This window comes from Jaculus jaculus, chromosome 7 (genome assembly GCF_020740685.1).
Source record: "Jaculus jaculus isolate mJacJac1 chromosome 7, mJacJac1.mat.Y.cur, whole genome shotgun sequence".
In the NCBI taxonomy this organism is placed as follows: Eukaryota; Metazoa; Chordata; class Mammalia; order Rodentia; family Dipodidae; genus Jaculus; species Jaculus jaculus.
Genome location: NC_059108.1, coordinates 64,369,028 through 64,395,957, shown reverse-complemented (window position 1 = coordinate 64,395,957; position 26,930 = coordinate 64,369,028). Strand labels below are relative to the sequence as shown.

The 26,930-nt window shown below is 41.9% G+C and overlaps 1 protein-coding gene across 4 annotated transcripts in view; it reads right to left on the bottom strand.

Moving 5' to 3' along the window:
- Bach2 (BTB domain and CNC homolog 2) overlaps window positions 1-6,460 on the bottom strand; it is a 475,485-nt gene extending 469,025 nt beyond the window's left edge. For 3 of the 4 annotated variants that reach the window (XM_045154010.1, XM_045154011.1, XM_045154009.1), the window contains exon 1: window positions 6,340-6,460. The gene's annotated coding sequence lies outside the window, so the exon portion shown is untranslated. The remainder of the gene's footprint in view (window positions 1-6,339) is intronic. The other variant, XM_045154008.1, reaches the window with a different exon arrangement.
- Between the last annotated feature and the right edge of the window lie 20,470 nt (window positions 6,461-26,930).

Sequence of the window (26,930 nt, the reverse complement as noted above, 5' to 3'; positions counted from 1 at the left end):
AATCTTGCAAAATGTTTAGCTCACATCAAGTTTTCAATTTGTAAACATTTAATATACTGTCATACTGTCATTAACAATACAGTTTTCCCTTGTTCCTGTGTCTTTGCTACTGCTTTCTTCCTTAACATGACTCCAGCTCTTCCAAAACTTCTTACCTGGCTTACCAAAGAAATCCCAGTAATTTCCATCAGCCCTGACTTCTGAACTTTGACAGCCTCTGGTAGTCCTATGACACTGCAGCTCTTCAGCCCAGATAGGGAAAGCGAAAAACGGGGTGGCAGAGGTAAAGCTTACTGACAAAACTACAGAGTGACAAACATGTTCCATATTGAACTGTTCACTGTGTGAAAATTGGAACCCTGTTCAATAAATGGTACAGTCCCACAGCATGCCACAGTACAAATCTACTCACTGACTCAAAGTGGACTGTGTATTCCAAAAGAGAAAACAACTGGCAGATATTCAAGAAAATACACTGCATTTAAGTTTGGTTTGGGACTTTTCAATTGTGATAGTTTGAATATATGGTCCCCAATATATTCAGTGTTTTATTAGCTTTCAGTTTTGATCTGCAGCCACCTGGCTGGAGGCAGTGTCACTGGGTGGATCTTAAGGTCCAGTCCTAAGGTGTGGTGGTGGGTTTGATATTCTAATCTAAAGACATGCAAAGTGTACCTAGCTGGAGTTCCTAAACTTTGCTGTGAGACTTTTGGGCTTATGGCTCTCTCACACCCTCTTGCTCGCTTGCACGCGCGCGCGCACTCCCTCTCTCTCTCTCTCTCTCTCTCTCTCTCCTTGGACCTGTAAAAGCAGGCCAGCTTCTTCTGCCATTATGGAATTTCCCCTGGATCTGTAAGCTCCAATAAATATCCCTTCTTCCATAACTGTGCCTGGTCTGGAAGTTCATCTTAGTGAACCTGAAGCTGTCTGCCACAGAAATTGATACCAAAGTGTGGGGTGAGATGAATCTGACCATGTGGATTTTGATCTTTTGGAACTTTCATTTTGGAGGAATGGACATGGACTTGGTGCTTGCAACTGAAGATGGCTTCTAGAGTGGTAAGCCAAGCTTTATGGACGATTCTTATGAGAGTTTGAGAATGCTAAGTGCAGACAGTAGTGAACTTCAAGGCTTGGCTTATGAACTTTCTAAGGGAAAGGAAAGGCTACAGAGGACTTGGTTGGAACTGGGCTATAAGGGCTGGCTGTGTTCTGCTGCTCAGTCCCACAGAGTATGGTCAAAGTTAAATTTGTAATGGGCTAAAGATATTGGACTGAAGGAGTTAAGATTTTAAGTTGGAAAACTTCAAGCAAGTTAAAATTATAGGCCCTGAGACTGGTTTTAGGTTACTGAAGCTGCTACTGTCAACATATTAGCAATCTTAAGGAAGATGGCCAGACTGCTTTACATTAAAACAATGGAGAGGATGCCTGAGGAAAGACTATGATAGAAATGCGAACTCTTTGGTGAAAGAGTTAAGTGGAGAAGAAACCTACTTTTTAAGGTTATGACTTATTTCATCCCTGAATTAAGAATATGGCTGTGCCCTGCATGCTTGGTATTGGTTTCAGAAGCATGAAAAATGTGTGGAGTGGTCATGAATTGCACATGGTTCCAGGAGCCACCACTGAGATGCAGAATGAGGCAGGGCATGATGACCTTGATAGGCTGAAAGAGCCTTTGGAAGATGGACCATGGTTTCCACGAAGACCTGAAGATGTTTTGGATATACCAGGACTATGCAAGGGCTACCATGGAGCACACTGTTGGCCTTGGATGGAAGTGTTCCCTGGCTACTCTGCCCAGCTGGGGGGGTGGAATTAGAAAATTTGGAGACCATCAGTGTCTGCTTATAGTGGACTTGAACTGCAGAAGTTTGATATTTGCTTAATGGTTGTTGAATTTGCATTGCTCTAGTCTCTCCTTGCCATGCCTCATACTAGTTGAAAATGTTTACTCTGTGCCTTTATATGTTGCAAGTATATAACTTGTTTGATTTTATATGACTTACAGCTAATAGACAATCTTAAATCCCAGAGGAGACTTGGGACTGTGGAACTATCTTAAGTTGGTCAAGACTGTGGGACCTTTGAAATTGGACTAAATACAATTTAAAATGTGTGTTCTGGTTTATATCTATTGGGAGACAGAGGTGGAATGTGGTAGTTTGAATAGATGGCCCCCAATATATTCAGTGTTTTTATTAGCTTGTAGTTTGGATCTGCAGCCACCTGGCTGGAGGCAGTGTCACTGGGTGGATCTTAGGGGTCCAGCCCTAAGGTGTGGTGGTAGGCTTGACATTCCAATCTAAAGATATGCAAAGTGTGTTTAGCTGGAGTTCCTGAAGCTTGCTGTGTGGCTTTGGGGCTTATGGCTCTTGGTCTCCCTCTACTTGGAACTGTGAAAGTAGGTCGGCTTCTTCTGCCATTATGGAACTTCAGTAAATATCCCTTCCTCCATAACTGCCTGGTCTGGAAGTTCATCTCACTAAACTTGAAGCTGTCTACTATACCAATTCTGAAGAATTACCATCAGGGATTGCTCTAAGAATCAGTGAGATGAATGTGGGGAAGCAGTCAGCACTATCTAGCACAATGTTAACAATCACTAAATCACTGAAGTCCCTAGGCAATAAATAGCAAGTTACCCCATTTAGATGGTTCACAACAATAAATTATTTACCTGCAGAGAACACCATTGTGCCCATGGTATTAATAATTTGGCATTTCAGATTATTTTCTACTAAAAAGGAAGGTAACAATCCCTAAATGAGATCCAATAGAGACTTTTGTTTCTCTCACATCTATTTTCTTGATCATTTGGTACACATGCACAAATGTGCAGGTCTTCAAGAACAGATAAACCCAGTAATGTTAAACAATAAGATGCTCTACTCTATTTAGCCATGGAAAGAAGTCATTTGCTGCAAAGCCAGATAGAGCAATATTTTTCAAAAACTTGAACATACTTTTTAAAATCTAGATACCCATCTTCCCTTGGAAGAAAAATCAAGTGAGGTGACAACACAAAGCCAGCATTCCCACAGATTCTTGCCTGGCAACAGCAGACAAGGAGTGCAACCAAGTGGCTGCCTGACACTCTGTTACTTGCCCTCTCATTTCATAGTTTGTATGGTGCAGTGAAAAATGGAAATGAGGCCCCCTTGTTTAAGATTAAGGACTTCACAAGATACTAGCAGAATTTTAAAGTGGGTGCAAGATCCTTCTGCGCAAAAGAGGGCAGGGGGCTGTGTGCAACTGTCCTGGTCCTGGATCATGAGGCTGGTCCTGCTCCTCATTCCTCAAACAGCAAGTGCTAATATACCTATGTATTCACTCATTCATCCAAAGGTCAGGCCAGCACTTGAAACAAGCCAGACTGTATGCCCCTGAAATCTGAGGTTCAAAGCCTAGAGCAGTGGGAGCTCAACATGGGAGCTTGAGAGCCCTGGGATCTCTTTCTTCCTTGTTAAGACTAGATTCACACCAGGAACAATAAGGGAGAGTTAATCCAAATAAAAGTAAACTGTTCTCAAAAAAAAAGTAAACTGATTGGTCTGGACCCTTCTGCCTGGCATCACAGGAACCTTGATTACAAATTCTGAGGAGCAGCTCACAATCACTAATGAATAACTAAGTCCCATAAGCTGTGCAGGCAGTGGGCTCAAAAGTGAAGAGCTATCCTGTGAGAGATTTGAACATGAACCTGACCATCTGGCTCTCTGACATTTACTTTGATCACAAAATGAATCGCAACAAATTGAAGAGCACATGGCTAGAGTTAATTGTCTCATCTGTAATCTGAACCTACTTTTAAGCATTTATTATGACTCTCTATCAGGTGGAAACATTTCCTCCCATCACTGTGAAGTAAGTGCATTTTCCTTATGAGCTGTAATGGATTAATAAATTCATTATCTGAATAACAATCCCTTGCACTTATTCAGTGCCTTTCATCCAGGGATTTCAAGGCGGTTTGCAAATAATGAAGCCCCTCACATAGCAGCCAGAAGTGAGTGACTGGAAGGGACCTACCTAAAGATACTGAGTCAAAGAGAAGAATAGGAGGAGAATAATTCAATAGGAGGAGAATAAATGGCTTCCTCTTAGGTATTGGTAGGAAAGTGAATTAGGGAATTTTCATTTCCATCATCCTTTTCTGCCTCACTCCTTCATGTAAGATTGTGATGTGACTTACACAAAAGACTGAGAAATAACTAATGGAGTGTTGATAATTTGGCTACAAATACAGATATTTACATGGCATGAGGAAAACAATCTCCTACATCTACACGATAAACTGACACTTCAGCCCACCTGCAAGCACAGATAGTAGAGAAATTATAATCAGCATTATTTAGATTACCACATGGCAAACCACAAACCATAACCATTCAAAATCAGAAATGAAAATTTTATATAAAATACTTTATGGTTGTATATTACATTTCTGGCACCCACCTCCTTCAGCTGAATGATATCCAATGGCAAATAGTATCAAAGTGAATAATCAATACATTTTAAAGATCAGAATACCAGAAAGAAAAAACATTGTAGCTATTGGAAGTTTTGTGGTGAAATTGCAAACTTCTTGAAATCTGAATTTATAATAGAAATGCTAACAGACCTTTCATGGGAGCAGTCTGACTGCAATACTATAATTTAGCCGTCTCTCTCTGACTAAAGACGAATTCTAGCAAGATGTCATTTTTGACTTATGTTTATTATTACCTGCAAGAATGAAAAGTGACTTTTACTCATGAGCTACAGGAGATCCAAGCATCTCACAGTTTAAATGGGACACTCGCTGTCTTAGGGAAATAGTCCTCTCCACAGGAAGAGCGGCAGGCGGCCCTGCATGGTCAGCTTTTCACATCAGCCCAAGCTTCAGAGGCTTGACATACCTTTCCTACATGTCACAATTTAATGATCTGAGAAAAACATTATCAGAGTTAACATTGCTAATTTTACTCTAAAAAGACAAAAGCCGTGTGTGAGTGTGTGTGTGTGTGTGTGTGTGTGTGTGTGTGTGTCAGAGACAGAGATCTCAGTAGGCATCATTTCTGCCAAGGCCCCCGCTAGGCAAGAAAGGATTTTTATCTAAAGTAATTACCCTTTTTAGTTAAATACACAAAGCAGACGAAATTTATAGAGTGAAAGACTGCAGCACTAGACAGCGAAGGCGAAAACCGAGAAATGCTGCGTCGCCGCCCTCAGGCCCTCAGGGAGTCTGCAGCTCGGTCTCGGGAGGTGGCGCTCCCTCACCACTCTGCTTTCCCGGTGGCCACCGAGGAGTGATGTAGGAGACTGGACCCTTAGACCACGAGGCCCACCTTCTCCGGCCACACACAAAACCATCCGGTCTGCATCTGTGCAGGAACTTCTCCCAAGTCACAAAGTCGTGTACGTACAAGAACATGTTGGGATTAACTCAGTGTGCCCATGACCCCGAGTCCAGGGTTTGCGGCACTTTACACACACACTCAGACCTTGCCTGCTTCTTGCAAATTTCCAGCAATTCCTCGGCCAGATGGAAGTGGCTTGGGTGCTCTCTCGAGTCCCTTCTCGCGGCACCTGGCCAAGCCCGCCGCCCCCTCCACGGCGATGGGCACTTGTAACCCAGGGGGTGAGAACACCGCAAATGCAGCAAGGGATCCCCCTGGATAAACTTGTCTTTTGGGTGCAGCTCTGGGGCTCGAAGACTGGCCTGTAGGTGTGGGTGTGTGCTGCAAGACCTTGGGAATAGGGGATGCAGGATGTCTCTCTGCAGCCCCAGCCCGGAGCTCCTGGGGTTGAGCCCCACCCGACGCATTCCGACTATCCGATCTTTGGCCTGCCAAGGATTTTACCTAGGTCCCCCAGCTGCCTTGCTCTAGATCCCTAAACTTGAGCTCTGAGCCCCGCCAGGCGCGGTGGTCCGGACCACGCTACAGAGGCTGACAGCTGGGCGCCAACGCGCAGCATCCAAGGTCTCGGCGAAGCGGTCGCGGCGCTGAGGCGGCCCGGACGCCCGGACGCCCGGCTCGGGGTCGCGAGTCTGACAGCGGCTCCCGCTCGCCGGCCGCGCGCCTCCCTCATCCCGCCCTCCGCCGCCTGACTTGTGACCCTCCGCTCCTCCTCCCCCTGCGGTTCCAACGCCGCCGTCGACGCGAGCAAAATACAAAGCCGCCTCGCCCGCCCCCCCGCTCACGTCCCGCGGCTCGCTCCCACCCCTTCCCGTTCCTCGAAGATCCCACAGCCGGAGCTGGGCGTGGGGCGGCGCGCGCCGGGGCGGCTGGGCGGCTTCCTACCCCCGCCTCCCGGCACGACGGCCGCCGCGCGGCCCGGCCCGGGACTCACCTCGCCGGGAACTTCGCGTCCTCTCGGCCGGCGGCCCCTCCCGGCGGCGGCGCGGCGGGCGGTTCGGGGGTCACGGAGAGCTCGCGGAGGGGACGCGCATCACATGGCAGCTGCCTCGCGGCCCCCCGAGAGCGCCGGGGAGGGGGAGGGGCCGGGCCCGAAGGCCGGGGGCGGGCGGGAGCCGGGGGCCTAGGCGGCGGGCGGGCAGGTGGCGCGGCGGGCGCTCGCGGGGCGCTGTGCGGCCGCAGCCCGGGCGTGCGCGGCCACTGCTGCTGCCCGGCGGCGGCGGAGGCGGCGGCTCGGCGCTGTTTGCTGCCCGCCTCGCGGCTTGCGCTCGCCCCGGAACGCCCACACTCTCAATCGCTACATTGTTGACATTTGGCGCTGACGTCATCGGCTCCTCATTCACAATAACTTTACGGGAGCCGGGCAGCGCACCTCCCTGGCCGCTGGGGCGCCGTACGCCCGGCGACTAGCGTAAGGCGCTCCGCGAATGGCGCTCGGGGCTGGGGCGAGGGCGGGCGCGCGCTACGCCGGCTCGCGGGAGGGGGCGCGCCTCGCCCGCGGCCGCCAGTCTCCCCGCTTTGTGCTGCCGCCTGGCTCGGCCTTGCCTCGCCGGGCCTTGGAGGACAGGTTACTAATGAGGGCTAGTGTGGCACACGCGGATGCTGCGGGAGCCCTGGACACTACAGACCTGAGAAGCTGGGATCAATCATTTCCCTGGAGGGGCCGGAAAAGATGCGCAAGGACCGAGACAAATCTAGCCTGGCCTCTTTTGGGCCATGACAGAGAGGCTCCCTGGCACAACAGAACAGCGTCCACATGTTTGAGTCCTTTTCAGAAGCCCTGCCCTCCGGAGTGTGCCTCTAAGCCCCCAGGCAGGATCTGTAAGGGAAGCCCAATTGAGGAGCCGGCCTTCTCAATGTAAGCTTCAGCTCCGGCTACTTTGCAGCCCCTGTCCGCCCCTTTTTCGCTGTAGTGTCCGGGTACTACTGCTACCCTTTAAAGCCAGAAGAAAGCTCGATGACGGTTAGATTTTTAATGGGAGTAATTAGGTCTTAGGTCGGACGTACATTTGCAATAAAATAAGATTGTGTTCATGTTGTGCTGGTGTCTAGGACTTCACCCTGTGCCACAGCCCAGGAAACTGCCCTGCTTCCCCTGAGCACATATAACAGCTCCCTTGTGTAAGGCAGTATTCCATATTATTACATGTGGTGCTGATTTTTAATGAAGATTACAAAATTCTGGCTGGCTTTACTAAGGGAAGGATCATAAATCCGTCCCCTGTAAAATGAGCATTAGCATATGCTGAAGAAGCCATGAAACGTCACCTTGAGTCTTGTGAGATCATCCAAAGGTTGAGGGAAACCATCTTCATTGGAGGACACAGGTTTTAAAGGACTCCTTTGGAATGAGTGTGTGGAAAAGTAAGAGCTGGCCCAATGAAGGCGCAAAGCACTGAGCTAATTTTTCAGAGCATACTTTTGGACTTTCCTAAGTCCATCTGATACATCAGGGGGACTTTTTCTGCTAAACCTCCTGCCTTTCAGGTGAGGAAAAGTCTCAGAGACAGGAATAGCCTTGAGTCTCCTGGCTTCTGATTTAGTGCCTCTTGGGACAAACACCCTGCTTGAGAAGTTCCGACTTCGAGCCTCTGGCACGAACAGAATACTGATCATTAGCCTGCCCTACTCGGGACCATTAAAAAAAATTACTAGAGAGAGAGAGAGAGAAAAAAAAAAGTGCCCATCATGGCCTTCAACTACTGCAAACGAAATCCGGACGTATGTGGCACCTCTTATATTGGTCCTGGAGAATTGAACCTGGGTTCTTTGGCTTTGCAGGCATACGCCTTAACTGCAAAGCCATGTCTACAGCCCAGGACCATTTCTTATAGTCTTGTGGATAGCTCTTTGTCTGTGTTGCTCTTTCTTCTCAGTATGTGGTGGTCAAAAGCTTTGTACATTGTAATAACACCAATAAGGGCTTTCCTTACAAGAACAAAGCTTGAAAACCTTCCCTGTTATATAATCATTTCTTTTCAAATAGTCCATGGCTGCTGTTTTCTGTCTCCTGGTTTCTGGGTTCAGATAAATACAACAAAGGCTAATACTCATTACTGTGCTTGCCTAAAGACTCAGATGTTTGGGTTTGAATTCTCACATATGAACTAAGAAAGCAAATAGAAATGAAAAACTGGTAATGCATCTGTAATTGTCAAGTTATGAAAATGAATTGCTTGTAAGAGTCTGTCCAGTTCTGCCATCATGTTCTCTGTGGCTATTAAAATGATGAAGCCTTTGCCTTTCAGGAGCTTGACCAAGTCTGGTGGTGAGTGGGTCATTTTATTTTTATTTTCAGGAGTTACAACTAGCTGGATTTGAATTAAGCTGTGAAAATGCATATGTGGAACTTATGAAATTAGAATGCTAAATGAAGTACTGGGTTTGTTTCTCCCAACACTGCCACAGATGATAGGCTGTGTGCAGCCTTGGCACCTTCATCCTGCTTGCTGGCCAGTCCCTGCACTGTGTACTCCAGACACTTATGATGGGAAACAGATGCAAGACGTTCTCTCTGTATATTTATGACAATAATTTGAGTGGAGGTCAGTTTATTTCCCATACCTGGAACATTCAACCCTTTCTGATACCATTTTTCTCCTACATAATTATCTGTGTGTTTTAATCTGGAATATTAACTTTATTTGTGATTTACTTCTAGACATTTTATGATGCTGATGCTGCACACAGCCTAACCTGTTCTCTGTAACAGTGCTGGAAAAAGTGCACCCAGTACTTAAGTTTAATTTCATACAGTTCTGAATATGGTTTTCAGGGTTTAATTCAAATACCCTACGTCTCACTACTGAAATCAAAAATGAAACCAAGGATAATAACTTTGTATGATGGCATTGACTTACCCAGTTTTATTTATAAAAATCTTAATTTTGGGCTGGGGAGATGGCTTAGCGGTTAAGCACTTGCCTGTGTAGCCTGAGGACCCCAGTTTGAGGCTCAATTCCCCAGGACCCACGTTAGCCAGATGCACAAGGGGCGCACGCGTCTGGAGTTCATTTCCAGTGGTTGGAGGCCCTGACGCGCCCATTCTCTCTCTCTCTTTGCCTCTTTCTCTCTGTCTGTCACTCTCAAATAAATAAATAAAAATAAGCAAAAAAAAAATCTTAGTTTTATAAAATAAAACTGAAAAACACTATAAGGATAAGGAAAGGAGGACAAAACAAAGACAAGGCAGTTCTAGATCTAACTTTCATGCTGCTCATTCTCTATGCAGGCCCTGATGATACTGAGAAGATACAGTAACTTTGCAAGCCAGTAGGCCTTATGTGTGGTGCCTTGAATAAGGCATAGAAAGACAAAGTTAACAGCCAATGAAATCTGTCAAAACAGAAAGGATGTTGACAGGAAGAAGGCCAAATCCATGAGGAACTAAGTACCAATGGAAGCTCTGCTGAAGAGACTTCTCAGTGGGCAAAGCTCCTCTAATTGTGGCTGGTATTTACTATTGCAAAACCAGAAGGTATGAAGGATATCTAAACCATAAAACTTTATCTTAATAATGCACACATGACACTTTGGAGAAGTAAAGAAATTTGAGCAAGTTTGGTGATTTGTTGAGCAGTTGTTGAACACCCTATGAGCAGAACCAAGCCTCTATCATCATGGAATTCTCATCCCAGTAATGAGACTGGGATGGGGAGGGAAACTGACAAGGAGTCAAACATAATGTACATCAACCAGGTTGTATATTATAATAAATGGGGGAGCCAAATAAACATAGGTGAAAGGGTTCAGATGTGATGAATTGACTCTTGAATTGGGTGACTGGAGCAACTAAGTTACCTATATGAAAGTGCTTTCAAGAAGAGATATGAGTGCAACAACAAGGCAGCCCTTATAGCTTTCTTGGGAGAAAAGTGCCTCAAATATGAAATAGAGCAAATTCAAAGGCTCTCGGGTACAGTAGACTTGGCATACTCCAAGAGCAAAAACAGTAAAGAGGCCATAGATCCTGGTACAGAAGGGCAGGAAGAGGAGTAGCAGCAGATGAAGCATAGGGGAAGCCATCAGATGATCCATTAGGCTTTTGTTGCAGGCAAAATGAAAAGACATTTACAGGGTTTCAGCAGATAAAGAATTCTCTAAAATAAAGATTCTCTAAAGAATCACTCTATGTTGGGCTGGAGAGATGGCGTAGTGGTTAAGCGCTTGCCTGTGAAGCCTAAGGACCCCGGTTCGAGGCTCAATTCCCCAAGACCCACGTTAGCCAGATGCACAAGGGGGCGCACACGTCTGGACTTCGTTTGCAGTGGCTGGAAGCCCTGACGCACCCATTCTCTCTCTCCCTCTCTATCTGCCTCTTTCTCTCTCTATCACTCTCAAATAAATAAATAAAAATCTTTTTAAAAAAATCACTCTATGCAAAGTAGAGGGGAGAACAAGGATGGAATCCAGGAGAGAGGTCCAGCCAGAGATAGAATCTGTGTGACATCAACATTAAACACTTAAGAATGTGGGAGAGGACAGATAGGGGTGGGAGAGAAGAGAGGAGAGGGGAGGGGAGAAGAGAGGAGAGGAGAGGAAAAGAGAGGAGAGAATAAGGTTCTGGAGAAACCCAACATTTTGAGGTCAAGAAATTGAAGAAGGTCCAACTAAGGAGGCTGTGAAGTAGCAGCCATTAGAGGGGAGGGGAGAAGGGACAAAGGAGAAGGCAGAGTACAACTGAAAGCCAAGTAAAAGAGTACATTTGGAAAAGCAGAATAATCAGATGGGCCAATGCTATTGTTGGGGAGAAGGAAGGAAGAATAAGAGAACAAGAAAACATTAACTTTTGACTTTTTCATTTAATGAACTGTCTTTGCCAGAGGGAAAGGGTGATAAAGATAAATTCTAGCTGGAGTAGATTTGAGAGTGAGAGGAAGTGGAAGAATGTGGCCCACTTGTTAGAGGAACTCCATTGTGAAAGGAGAAATGGGAAAACAGGTAAAAGGCAAGGGAAGAAATTAGAGCTCATTGGTGGTAGAGGTAATCCTGTTATGGGGGAAACTGGCTATCAAGTGAGAGGGGATGACTTTGGGAGTGCAATTCTTTTTTAAAAAAATATTTTATTTTTTATTTATTTATTTGTTTATTTATTTGACAGAGAAAGAGGGAGAGAGAGAAAGACAGAGAGAGAGAGAGAGAGAGAGAGAATATGGGCGTGCCAGGGCCTCCAGTCACTGCAAATGAAATGAACTCTACATGCTCATGCCCCCTTGTGCATCTGGCTAACGTGGGTCCTGGGGAATTGAACCTGGGTCCTTTGGCTTTGCAGGCCTGAAATTCTATAAGGACCTGAAATTCCAAAATGATTGGGAGGAAAATAGAACTCTCCAAGATATATGAGTGGGGAGATTTCCTGACTAGGACCCCAGTAGCTCAGGGTGTTAAACAAACACTCAACTAGTGGGATCTCATGAAGCTAAAAAGCTTTTTTACATACAAGTATACCATAAACAGAGCCAACAGACAACCCACAGAATGGGAAAAAATCTTTGCCAGACAGATACCTAATATCTAGAATCTACAAAGAGCTCAAAAAACTAAGCAATAAAAATATTAAACAATCTACTCAAAAACTGGGACATAGAACTGAACAGAGAATTCTCAAAGGAGGAAATACAAATGGACAATACTCATTGAACAAATTGTTCAACACAGCTAGTCATCAGGGAAATGTAAATTAAAACAATTTTGAGATTCAATCTTACACCAATCAACATGGCAATCATCAAAAAAATCACATGACAACAAATGCTGCAAGGCTGTAGGGGAAGAGGAACTCCCTTATTCACTGCTGGTGGGCATGTAAACTGGTAAAACTGCTATGGAAAGAAGTATGTAGATTCCTGAGAAAGATGAAAATTGATTTACAGTCTGACCCAGTTATTCCACTCCCCTATATCCACCCTAAATACTCCATTCTCTTCTTCAGAGAGACTTGCTCAACCATGTTTATCACCACTCTGTCCAAAAGAGCTAGGAATTGGAAAAACTGAGATGCCCATCACCTGAAGAATGGATAATGAAGATGTGGTACAATTACACAATGGAATTCTACTCAACATTAAGACAAAATGAAATAATGAAATTCACAGGAAAATTGATGGTCTTGGAAAATATCATCCTGTGAGGTCACACAAACTAAGAAAGACAAATGTTGCAAGCTTTCTCTCATATGTGGCTCCTAAACTGGACCAATGGAAGAAGAGTATAAAAAGGAATGAGAATTAGTACTGTGGGTTGTATAATTAGAAGACCAGGAAAAAGAGGAACTAGGAGGGAATACCAGACAAATCAGTAGAGAGAAAGAATATGGTGGTGGTTGGGCGGGGGGCATTAGGAGAGATCATGGAAAGGGAGAGTGGGGAGGGGAACTACAGAAAACCAAAGACTAAGGCAGTCTGCACAATAGGAACCATCCTCCTGGAAAAACAGTATACAAGATAGAACCCCTATTAGGGGTAATGGATAGATCAGACTGAAATGCCCTTTAGAAAGTAGAAAAACCTGAGTCCTTAAACTGTGGGCTCTAGCTTGTGGATCCCTGGGCCAAATATGGGTTAACCACCACAGCAAACAGGAAAGGGTGATCCACAAGATGCCCCAAAACAATGAAGACCTTTGCCAAGCACTTAGTTACCTGACATAGCTAAAAGGTAAGATCTATTGCCAAAGATACCACAGACTGCCATCTCAGAAGGCTGAGAGACAATATGGGAAACAAGAGGAATCCAATCCCCATTGGGCAAACACTCATGGCACTGGAAGGTGCTTTGGGAGCTAGTGGGTGACAATGGTCACCAACAGCATGAATAATGGAGACCCTGCCACCCACACAATCCACCAACCAGACCAGAACTACATGCTTGTGCAATAGTGGCACACAGCCCTTGTGGGTAACCAACTATCCTCCAATTGGACAAGAAGCCTGCTCAGCAGAAGAGAACTCAACTGTTGCAGGGAAACAAGTCAGCACCCCATGGCCAGGAAAATCATAACACCCAGAGATAAGCCCTCAGCTTTTCCTTGTACAAATTGAGTGGGTAGCCTCATCAAAATGACTCTCAAGCTCCTAGGCATATCCCCTTTAATCAAAACTTCTCTTACCCTTGGACTGCAAATTTGTTTTATTTTACAGATGGCAGAGAATACTCAGGAGATCCAAAATCCATCAACAAAAGAAAAGACAGCTGAATACTTGCAATAAGATGTGCCATCTCTACCACATCTGTTGGGGTATGGAAGAAATTGTAGAAGGAGCATCTACACAAGTATTTTTCCCAGTGCTAGCCCAACATCCACATCCAGGAAAATAGCAACAAGCACTATGGTGAACTAAAACACCTCATAACAGAAATATAGAGAAGTCCACACTAACTGATAACATACCTACTAAGGCTCAGGTACTATTGCAGAAGAGGGGGTAGGTAGACTGTAAGACCTACAAGGTGGGGAGAAACACCCTGAGACTCAGTTTCCCCAAGAGACAGAGGCTGTAATTACCCCACAGTGAACACTAATAACCCTACTAAAGAGGGCCTGCAGGGAAATGGAGACCGAGATAGGGGACATATTATAATTTATGTTTAAAAATTAATTAGTTGGGCTGGAGAGATGGCTTAGCGGTTAAGCGCTTGCCTGTGAAGCCTAAGGACCCCGGTTCGAGGCTCGGTTCCCCAGGTCCCACGTTAGCCAGATGCACAAGGGGGCGCACGCATCTGGAGTTCGTTTGCGGAGGCTGGAAGCCCTGGCGTGCCCATTCTCTCTCTCTCCCTCTATCTGTCTTTCTCTCTGTGTCTGTTGCTCTCAAATGAATAAATAAAAAAAATTAATTAGTTAATTAAAAATAATTTAAAAATATAATAAATACAGCAGTAATAAATAAAGCACATTTCATAATTTTTTTTTAAAAAAGTAAAACATACTTGCTATCGTGGCTAGCAAGTGGCACTGAAATCTTGCAGTAATGAAAGGCCATTGTGATGATGGTTTGTTATTTTTCAAAATGTAGGTTTTTCTTCCTTCTTCTCCCACTGGACAAGACATACTTGTTTGGTCATAGAAGTAATCTGACAAATTTAAAATTATTGTGAAGATACTTTTCTCTAGTAAAAAATTGACTTGAAATTGAATTAGTGTCCTCAACCCAACTGTCCCATAAAACTTTTTCCCTCAGGAGACATAACTACACATCTATTCACCCCAGATAGGGCTCAGATGACAAACCAAAGTGCAATTGCACCAAGACCAGTTGTAGTGACCCAATGAGTTTATTGGGGTTGCTTACAAATCAGGGTCAGGGAGTGTTTATAGGAGCAATGGATGACTCAAAGGCAGTTGTATCACAGAAAAGCCCTCCCCAGCCTAGGTTATGCCTCACAGGAGCTGTGTCTCTGGAGCTCACTGTGCAACCTGTAGGCAGCTCAGCTGGTCATTCTCCCCCAAGCAGTTGTTTACTTTCATACATCCTTAAGGAAAGGTCTTTAAGTGTTAGTTTTCCCAGACTTCTTAATTTCTTGATTTCCTCCTGCCCTAAGGAGGGAATGTTTAATTCAGAGAAAATTGCTGCAGAACATTTGTTGGCCCTTCAACAGGTATTTGCTACTATAACCTTGGTGAAGTGCTCATGACCTTTTATGTTTCAGCTCTCTGAGTCTTGTTGACTTCCTCCTCCCTCCTGGAGGGAATATTTCAATTCTGAGGCATTTGCTATATATTACCATGTTAAGACTTTTTTTTTTTTTTTTTTTGAGGGGCACAGAAAATTGAGTCAACTAGCCTTATAGCAATTTCCCTGGAGAATATGCAAAACCATATTTATACAGTTTCTAATCTATTTAAAAAAATATTTATGTGATATTATTACACAAGGGCATCCAACCTGAACAGTGCTAACAGCCGCATGCCAGGCAGCACAGCTGGGGGTTGTACACATGAAGTTTCCAGCACAATATGGATAGAAGGGGAAATCTTGCTATGAAGCCCAGGCTGTTTCTAACTCTGAGTCTTCCTGCCTCAGGGCTAGGATTACATATGTGAGCCAATAAATGGGAGGGCTTTCCTTATCTCTGCATTTTCCCAAGGCACTCCCCAGGTAGATCTACCCACTCTCACACCCTTAGGACCTTCCATCTCTGTCTTCAAGTATTAGGAAAACCTGTGCCTTGAGGCAAGATTTGAGAAGAACATTAAGGTGCAGGTTGGGCTTCCCAACTTCAGTACTTCTGAGTTTACAGGTTTCCCAGGTCTTATCACTAGCAAGCTCCTGTTGGTAAGTTTTTCTCAATCCTTCACCTTCTGAGATGGAAAGACTGGTGTTATGAAATTGGGTTTGTCTACAATGAGTCTCAGGATTGCTTCTGGATGATGCCTCAGAGAAGCCTGAATAGGCAAGTTCATTGGCTAGCTCTGGTATTAGAAGCGGGTGATGAATAAGAATGCTTTCTTAGGAATTCATTAAAACACTGCCTCATTTGTTATTAGCAAGAATGCCACCTTCATTATGGAGACTTAAGTGAATCACAAAATTCTATTCTCTCAAACATTTCAATAACAGAATGTTTTTAGGGATACTATTGAGAACTTGTTTCAAAGCACCAAAAATATTGAAATGATAGGAAACTTTTTAACAGGTTGTAAGAGTGATTATACAACTAATATATCTCCTTAAACCAGACATTGTTTTGTTAATATCTTTTTTGTTTTATTAATCTTGACATATTTTGGCCTGTTTCTCTTCATATATAAATATACCCACATATATTGCCATTACTTTTTTCTGGAAATTTTATTTCATTTTATTTTTTAAGTGTTTGTGTATAAAGTAATGAGTGTCATTGTGCCATTTACTTAATAATTTTTTGGGGTGTGTGTGTGTGTGTGTGTGTGTGTGTGGTACATGCACATGTGTGTGCAAATATGCACATCTCATGTGCACAGGTGCAAAGGTCAAAAAAAGATGCTGAGTGTACTCTTCTATTATTCTCCCATCTTATTCCCTGGGGACAAAGCCTCTCCTGAACTGGGACCAGCAAGCTCCAGTGATCATCCTGCCTGTGCACCCCATCATCACTGGGGTTACAGGCTTTTGACATGGGTGTTGGGAATCAAACTCAGGTCCTCACACATTTGCAACAGCCCCAATGTGGCATTTTCATACACACATTTCATTATACTTTGTTCTCATTTGTTCCCCTTCCTTTCTGGATATTTTAAAAGGAAATTGTCAATGCAATGCTGCATCAACCCCTAAATGCATTAATGCAAATTTTCTTAAGCAATAATATGAATCAACCACGTGACAAACCAGTTGAAATTGCCATGATATTACCATCCAATTCACAGACCCTATTGAATTTCACCAACTGTCCAATAATACTCCCTTTTCCTTACTGAAACCAGATCTGAATCAGGATCATGGGTTATAGTTAATTGTCATGTCCTTTAGCCTCTCAGACTCAACCCCACTCCTACCGCCAGGAGGGCACAAGATGGTGGGTTAGGATCAAAAAAACACATCCTAAAGTCCTTATAGTGTTCATTACAATAATATCCATCTCATTTTGAAATTTTTATTTTAAAATTTTGAAGTAATATACATAACAAGATTTGAATGAGGTTTCATTGTTGTTGTAGATAGCTTCACATTGTTGGGATGAACTTCCAAACAGATACAGTTTGTGGGAGGAACAGGATTTATTTCAGCTAATTAATACAAGAGGAAATTTCATCATGGCAAAAGAAGCTTGCTCCCATTTGTAAAAACAAGGACAGAGAGAGAGAGAAAAAGAGAGATCACCAACAACCAACAAAAACCAAAAGAAGCAAACAAAACTGGCAGTAAGCAGGACCCCCATCTGAGCTCACAACTTCTCTGCATATTTTTGTTTTGGAATTCATATCTGACCCCACTGACAACTTAGGGCTGAACTTCATGATCTGCCTCCAGTGACAAATCCTCTAGCTAAGCAAGTGAAGATCCAAGTTACAAGTTTAATTTTAACACCTGGGTCAACTGGGGACATACATTCATTGTGTTACCCAGTGTGGTCTTAGACTCATGGACACAAGTGATCCTCCTGCCTCAGCCTAGTAGACAGCTGGTATGACATGGATATATAAGCCCAATAAAAAGCCTTTCCTCCCATAAGCTGCTTCTGGTTGGGGTATTGGGTTGTCCCAGTAATGTGAAGGTAATTGCAAAAGAAAATTGGTACCAGAAGTGGGGCTATTGCTGTGATGAATCTGATCATGTAGTTTTGGGTCTTTTGGAAATTGTTTGCAGAGGTATGTAGAAAGATTTAATATTTTGGACTGGAGAAGCCTTGCAGTGCTATAAGTAGAGCATTGTGTGATATTATGACGAGAGTTTAAAAATGGTAAATACAGAGAGAATTGTAAACTGTGAAGTGTTGTCTTATGAATGTTCAAAGGGGAGGGAAAGACTTGGTTGGAACTGGCCTGTGGGTGGAAAGACCATACCCTCAGAATTTAAACAAGTTGAATTTAGAAGTAATGGACTGGTATAGTGTAAGATATAGAACAGAAAGATATGTAAGATGCACAGTTTATCACAAAAGAAATTCAAGCAAGTTGGAAGTTACAGGTACACAGAGACCTTCTTTAGGTTATGTGGTGGTTTGATTCAGGTGTCCCCCATAAACTTAGGTGTTCTGAATGCTAGGTCCCCAGCTGATAGAGATTTGGAAATTAATACCTCCTGGAGACAGTGTATTTTGGGGGGCAGGCTTATGGGTATTATAGCCAGTTTCCCCTTGCCAGTGTTTGACACACTGTCCTGTCACTGTTGTCCATCTGATGTTGGCCAGGAGGGTGATGTCCACCCTCTGCTTATGCCATCATTTTCCCCTGCCACTATGAAGCTTCCTCTTGAGTCTCTAAGCCAAAATAAACCCTTTTATTCCCAAAGCTTTTATTGGTCAGGTGAATTCTGCCAGCAATGCAAAGCTGACTGCAATAGGTTACTTAAGATGCACTTGTTAAGTGAGATTGCCACCATTAGGGGCGGACCCACTGACTTGTATTGAGAAGATGGAAAAGATGCCTGAGTGTGAAACCCTCCCAGGGAAGAATCAACATATGTGTGTGTGTGTGTGTGTGTGTGTGTGTGTGTGTGTTTTACAAGGAGGAGACTTGAAGGAAAAATTCTGAAATAGTATCCTTCTTTTCAAGGTCAAGGTTTATTGCTCCATGGATTTACAAACTTAGCTATGAAAAATACAAAGAAGACTTCTGGTTAAAATGCAGTCTAGGAACAATGCCAAAGCAGCCTAGGGGAGAACAAACAAAAACAAAAACAAAAACACAAAAACAAACAAAAAAACAAAAACCCAGCAAGATCGACTCTCTTCTACTAAAAAGTGGAAGTGTATAAGAAATTATCAAACACAGCAGAGAAGTAGGAGAGATAGGGTGTCTAGGGACCACAGAAGCAGGCAGAAGCGGCTCCAGTGGCAGCAGCAGGTCCCCAGGCTGCAGTCACCATGTTTGGCCCTAGCCACATAAACAGCCAGGGGAGGGGATTTTCCACTCACACCAAGTCTCCTCACAAACTCAATACACATGAAAGGGAGAACAGCAAGGACCAGCACAGCTACTCATAAGGAAGTGGGACAACTTCAGCCAACATTCACAGCTTCCCCTCCCCTCACCACCAGCACAAGCACCAGCAACCACCAGAGACTTGGGGAAGGGAACGCACCTTCACAGCTCCTAGCACAGGATATCAGAACAGTGACCCACAGACCCAGCCAGCCTATCTGATCTCACAGTACAGCAAAGAGTGATCCAAGTGGGTGCACAGCATAGCTGAAACCAAAGCCATCCCAAAAGGTAACTGGGCTTACACCAGGTCAGTACCAAGCAAAAAGGCCTGGGATATAGGCTTGCATTGAAAGTGCTAATTGCACCTTCCATATCAGAGTAAACTTGGTTAAATCTGATGGATGGTTGGATTTTCCATTCTTAAATAAGCTAAATTTTGGGCTTGCCATTTATTGCTTCCTAACTTATAGTGCCTTTGTCTCCTCTTCTGTTGTTCATTGAGGCAGGGTCTCACTTGGTCACAAGCTGACCTTGGAACCCTCTACAGAACAGAAATCTCAGCCTCCCAGTTGGCAGGACTAAGGATGTAGAGCAACACATATCCTTAGAGATTTGACTTTGTTAAAGGATCTGTTTGTCATAATACTTACTCTTGCATGAATACTCTGTGCTAGATTTAATTGATGTGTATATTGTTCAGTTAAATTTTAGAATTTGCCTATATTTTGCTCCACCCAGACTACTAGATTACTCACGTATCAGGCAAACCCAACACCTAAGGTCACTTTTGTGGTTATTCTGAGAGGCTTTTAAGAGCCATACCTAGCACCTTATGCTCCTGTCTTGAAGATATATATGTATAACATCAGATTGATTGATAATTTAATAATACTACACATAGTTAGAAAACCCAAGCACCAAGTTAATCCAAGATATAAAAATCTCTACATTATAATACAAGAAACACAAAAAAATGAGACAATATAAATCCACCAAAAATTATTAAGTCCATCCAAAGTGCCCTACAGTGAGACATATTTAGAAGAAATACCTAAGAAAGATTTCCAAAGAATCATTATAACTATGCCCAAAGAAATCATATAGGAAATTAAAGGCATCAAAGAAGACACAGGAAACCAGTTTAAAGAAATAAGGAGAGCCATACATGACATAAATAAGGAAATAGAAAAGATAAAGAAATACCAGTCAGAAATGCTAGCAATGAAAAACACAGTAAGTCAAATAAAAAAAAATGCTATAGAAAGACTCACAAATAGAATGGATGAAGGAGAGAACAGAATATCTAAACTAGAAGACCAGGTGGCAGATTTAATACAGTCCAACAAAGAGAAAGACAAGCTAATAGAAAAACATGAATGGAAATTTCAAGATATTTGGGACACTGTGAAAAGATCAAACATAAGAATTCAGGGTATAGTAGAAGGAGAAGAATTTAACTCCAAAAGCATAGTAGGCATTTTCAACAAAACCATAGAACAAAATTTCCCCCAAATTTGGAAAGAGATGCCAATGCAGATACAGGAAGCCTTTAGAACACAAAACAGACAAAACCTGGAAAGAACCTCTCCTCACCATATTGTAATTAAACTACCAAACACACAAACCAAAGAAAATATGTTGAAAGGCATTAGAAAACAAAGCAAATCACTTATAAATGCAAGCCTATCAAGATAACAACAGATTGCTCAACACAAACTTTCAAAGTCAGAAGGGTTTATAATAATGTATTCCAAGTTCTCAAAGACAACTGTCGATCAAGAATACTTTACCTAGTAGAGCTATCCACTCAAATTGATGAAATAAGGACATTGCACAACAAAAACAGGCTAAAGAAATACATGACAACTAAGCCACCTCTACAGAACAAGCTTGAAGGGATTCTGCACACTGAAGAGAAAGGAAAGCATACATATGAGGAAACAGGGTAAAATAAATCATACTCAATAAAAAAACTTAATATAAGGGGGAAAAGGAAGCAATACAAGCCAGGCATGGTGGCACACACCTTTAATCCCAGCACTTGGGAGGCTGAGGTAGGAGGATCACCACAAGTTTGAGGCCACCCTGAGACTACATAGTGAATTCCAGGTCAGCCTGAGCTAGAGTGAGACCCTACCTTGAAAAACAAAACAAAACAAAACAAAAAAAAAAAAAAAGGAAGCAATACAAGAAGAATGGTGAGTAATAACACACACCTTTCAATAACAACTCAATATCAATGGCCTCAATTCCCCAAGCAAAAGACACGGCTTGCAGATTTGATTAAAAGGCAGGATCCTTCTGTTTGTTGTCTCAAAGAAACTCATCTCTCCATAAAAGACAGACACTATCTTAAGGGTGAAAGGATGGAAAACAGTAGTCCAAGCAAATGGGCCCAGGACAAAAGCAGGGTTGCTATCCTAATATCTGACAGGATAGACTTCAAACCAACATTAGTGAGGAAAGATAAGGTCATTTTATACTGATTAAAGTAAAAATGCAACATGAAGACATTCCATTTCTAAATATATATGCACCTACCATAGATGCTCCCAATTTCATCAAACAAACAGTATTAGACTTAAGGTCACAGATAACGAAAAGCACAATTTTAATGGGTGATTTCAATAACCCACTCTCATTTATTGACAGATAATCCCAACAAAAAAAATAAATAGACATCTGGATGAAGTGATATCATGGAACAAATGCACCTAACAGATATCTACAGAACATTCCATCCAAATGCTGCTGAATACACATTTTTCTCAGAAGCATGTGGAACATTTTCTAAAATAGACCATATAGTAGGGCACAAAGGAATTCTTAACAAATACAGGAAAATTTGTACTCTGTCTAGCCACAATGGGATTAAACTACAAATCAGCAACCAGAAAAACTACAGAGCATATACAAAATCATGGAGAATAAACAGTACACTATTGAATGACGATTGGGTCATTGAAGAAAACAAACAGGAAATCAAAAAATTCATAGAATCAAATGAAAATGAGAATACAACCTATTAAAAAATTTGGGATACAATGAAATCAGCCCTAAGTGGAAAATGTATAGCTTTAAATTCCTGTATTAACAAATTAGAAAGGTCACAAGTAAACAACTTACTGATTCACCTTAAAGCCTTAGGGAAAGAAAAACAAGGCAAACCAAGGATCAGTATATGGGAAGAACTAATAAAGATTAGGGCAGAAATAAATGAAATAGAAACCAAAAAACAAAAAAACTAATCCAAAGAATCGATAAAGCAAAGAGTTGGTTCTTTGAAAGGATAAGCAAGATTGATAAACCCTTAGCAAATCTGATTAAAAGAAAGATTAAAAAGACACAAATTAATAAAATTAGAGATTAAAAAAGGCACTATTACAACAGATATAATAGAAATTCAGAAAATCATAAGGACATACTTTAAGAGCATATATATATATATATATATATATATATATATATATATATATATTTGAAAATCTGAAAGAAATGATTTCCTAAATTTATGTGACCTACCAAAATTAAATCAAGATTAGATGAACCACTTAAATAGACCTATAACCAGTACAGAGATCTAGGCAGTTATAAAAAAAACCTCCCAAACAAAAAAAGGTCAGGCCCAGATGAATTCACTGGTGAATTTTACCAGAATTTCTTGGAAGAATTAATACTAATGCTTCCCAAACTTTTCCATAAAACAGAAAAGGAAGGAATCTTACCAAACTCCTTCTATGAAGCCAGCATCACACTGATATCCTAAAACCAGACAAAGACAGAACAAAAAGAAAATTACAGACCAATCTCCCTCATGAACATAGATGCAAAAATTCTCAACAAAATATTGGCAAATAATACAAGAATATATCAGAAAGATCATTCACTCTGACCAAGTGGGTTTTATCCCAGAGATGCAACAGTGGTTCAACATATGCAAATCAATAAATTTAATATGATATATAACTGGACTAATTGACAAAAATCACATGATCATCTCAATAGATGCAGAAAAGGCGTTTGGCAAAATCCAAGATCCCTTCATGGTAAAACCCCTACAGAAACTGTGACTAGAAGGAACATATCTCAACATAATAAAGGCTATTTATGACAAACCTACAAGCAACATATTACTAAATGGGGAAAAACTGGAAGCTTTTCCACTAACTTCAGGAACAAGACAAAGGAGTCCACTGTCCCCATTTTCATTTAATATATAACTGACTGCCTTAGCCATACTAATAAGGCAAGAGACACTCATAAAGGGGATACAACTTGGTAAGGAAGAAAATGAATTATCCTTATTTGCACATTATATGATTCTATACATAAATGTCCCTAAAGACTCTATCAGCAAACTGTTAGAGCTGAAAAACACTTTTAGCAACATAGCAGGATACAAAATAAACACATAGAAATCAGTAGTTTTCCTATATACTAGCAACGAACATGTGGAGGATGAAATCAGGGAATCTCTCCCCTTCAAAATTGCCTCAAAAAAATAAATAATGTACCTTGGAATAAACCTAACCAAAGAAGTGAAGGATCTCTACAATGAGAACTTTAAAACACTCAAGCGAGAAATTGCAGAAGACACTAAGAAATGGAAAGACATCCCATGTTCTTGGATTGGAAGAATCAATATTGTGAAAATGTCAATCTTACCAAAAGGAATCTACACATTTAATGGAATCCCCATTAAAATTCCAATGTCATTCTTCACAGAAATAGAAAAAAATACTGAAATTCATCTGGAAGCACAAAAAACCTGGAATAGCCAAAACAATTTTGAGCAACAAAAATAGGTGGTACCACCATACCTAATTTTAAACTACATTACAAAGCCATAGGAACAAAAACAGCATGGTACTGGCACAAGGACAGACATGTCGATTAATGGAACAGAATAAAGGACCCAGATGTTAATCTAGGGAGCTACAGCCAAACACACACACACACACACACACAAAACATTGGAGAAAAGTCAACCTCTTCAACAGTGGTGGGAAAACTGGATATCTATATGTAGAAGGATGAAAATAGGTCCTTGCCTCTCTCCTTGCACAAGAGTCAAGTCCAAATATATCAGGGACCTTAATATCAGACCTGAAACTCTGAAACTACTAGAGGAAAAAGTAGGAGAAATACTTCAACCTACTGGAATAGGCAGTGATTTTCTGAATATAACCCTAGTTGCTCAGTATATATAACTCCACCAATCAACCACTGGGATCCTGTGAAATTTCAAAGATTTTGTTCAGCAAAGGACACTGTAAATAGAGCAAAGAGACAACCTACAAAATGTGAGAAAATCTTTGCTAGCTGTACATCTGACTATTAATAGCCAGAATATGAAAAGAACTCAAAAAACAAAACAATAAGAAATCAAGCAACCCAATTAATAAATGGATGATGGAACTAAGTAAAGAGTTCTCAAAAGAAGAAACACAGATGGCATATAAACATTTAAAAAATGTTCTACATCCTTAGCCATCAGGGAAATGCAAATAAAAACTACTTTGAGAGTCCATCTCTCTCATCAGGATGGCTATCATCAAGCAAACAAATGACAATAAATGTTGGCGAGGATGTGGAAAAAGGGGAACCCTTCACTGTTGGTGGGAATGTAGTCTTATAGGGCCATTTTGGAAATCAATGAGGAGATTCTTGAGACAGCTAAAAATATATTTACCCTATGACCCAGCTATAGCACTTCTAGGCATATATCCTAAGTACTCTTCTCACTACCTTAGACATACTTGCACAACCATGTTTATTGCTGCTCTATTCACAATAACTAGGAAATGGAACCAACCTATATGTCCCTCAACTGATGAGTGGATAATAAAGATGTGGTACAATTACACAATGGAGTTGTATTCAATAGTAAAGAAAAATGAAATTTACAGGGAAATGGATGGATCTGGAAAGGATTATACATAGAAAGGTAACCCAGGCCCCAAAAGCCAAACATCATATATTCTCTCATATGTAGATCCTGTCTACAAATGATTATTCTTGTGTGTGAGCTGGAACCAAAAATCAGTAGCAGAGGCTAGTAAACTAGGAAAAGAATATAAGGGAGGGAGGAGGTGGAAGGATTTAAGGGGATTATATTTTACATATGTAAGTAGAAGAACAGATTACAGGGAATGGAATGGCCTAAACAAGCCTAGGTGAAGAGATTGAGTAAAAGAAGTGTAGGGGAGTATTAATCAAAATCCACAATACTCTGAAAAAGACATATGAAAGCCTACTTTTTTGGATAATGGCACATCCAGAAGTCATAGAGTGTTGCTAGAAACTTTTCAGTGCCAGTAATGGGATATCTTCCAGTGAGTTGCTGGCCAGTGAGGCCCCTGTTGCCTCCAAAACATTACAGGCTATTGCCAATGCTCTTGGTTTCCCAGCAGAAACAGATGGTAAGACCCTATTGCTAAAGTCTCTACATGCCTGGGCAGCAAGATCACTGATAAATCAAGCTGGGACTATGGTGAAAACCTTCTCCCTGTAGACCAGCTGGCTGAAAATTGGAAAAAAACAAAAACAAAACTGCACTTCTTGCAGTCCTATGGTAGACAGAAGTCATCAGTGGTGAAAACAGTGGAAACTGGAAGTCTCAAGTTTGGCCCGATAGGCCAAATGATAGAACAGGTGCAATAGTGGCATTTATATTCTGGGGAAAACTAACTGCTCTCTAACTGGACTGGAGGCCTGATCTGTGGGAGTGAATACATGCCTGGTACTGAAAACCTAATCAAAAGCCTATGGCAGGGAAGATCATGAGCCTTAGGGGTGTAATGCCTGCTCTTGTCTAGCTAAATGCATATAGTATGCTCATCAAACTGCACTGTAAGCAGTACATTTAATATTCACATTCATATATTAATGCTACTCTCACTTTTGGTTAGAGAAGCTTCTCTTTTCAGATGGCAGTGACCACTGGGATAACCCAAAAGGCGATATAGTGCTGAGAAGAAGTGACAAAGGAGTGTCCAGCACTGAAACATTTTTGCCACACCCTCCAAGGCTCAGGGTCCATTGTGGAAGAGGTGGCAGAAAGAATTTAAGAGCCAAAGGAAGGGTACAACTCCTTGCAAGACAACTGTCCAGACAGAAAGTGGCCTCCATGTCCATGACCTTGCAGTGCCTAGCAATACCTTCACAAAACCCTCATAATAGGAGGAAAATATGACATCAAAATGAAAGACACTAATGGAGAAAGGGAGGGGATATGATGGAGAGTGGAGTTTTTAAGGGGAATGTGGGGGAGAGGAGGAAATTATCATGTTTTATTGTCTGTAAGTATAGAAGTTGTCAACAAAAAATTATACATTAAAAAAAGAAAAATGCAAGAAAGAGTGTGATGAATTGAACTCTCAGTAACTACTGAGATGTGGAAATGTGAAGCAGGGTTGAAATTCTTGTTTGGAGACCACTGTATTGAGCTATGAAGATGAACCATGAATTGTAGTGTAGGTGCAAGGATGTTTTGGATGTACCAGGACTGTGGAAAATGGCTGCCATGGATATCTGCTTGCTGTGCATGGAAGTTTCCCCTGGATGTGAACAGTAAAGCTGCAGGGGCAGAATTGGAAACTCAGAAACTTAATTTCTGGTTATAGATGTTGGACTTGGAACTACAGATGTTTGGTGTTTGCCTTCTGGTTATTGATTTGGCATTGATCTAGTGTCTCTATGTTAAGCCTTTTCACAATGGGAATGCACCACTATGAACCGGAAGTATGTGACTTGTGTTTTTATTTTACAGGGCTCACAGTCAGGAAATAGTTTTGAATCTCAAATGAGACTTTGTCCTTTGGACATCTTAAAGTTGGTAAAGACTATGGGGACCTTTGAGGTTGGACTAAATGCAATTTGCATTGTGAGATGAGTCTATGAGGACCAGGGATTGGATGTGGTATTTTAATGTAAAGGTATGTCCCCCATATACTCAGGTAT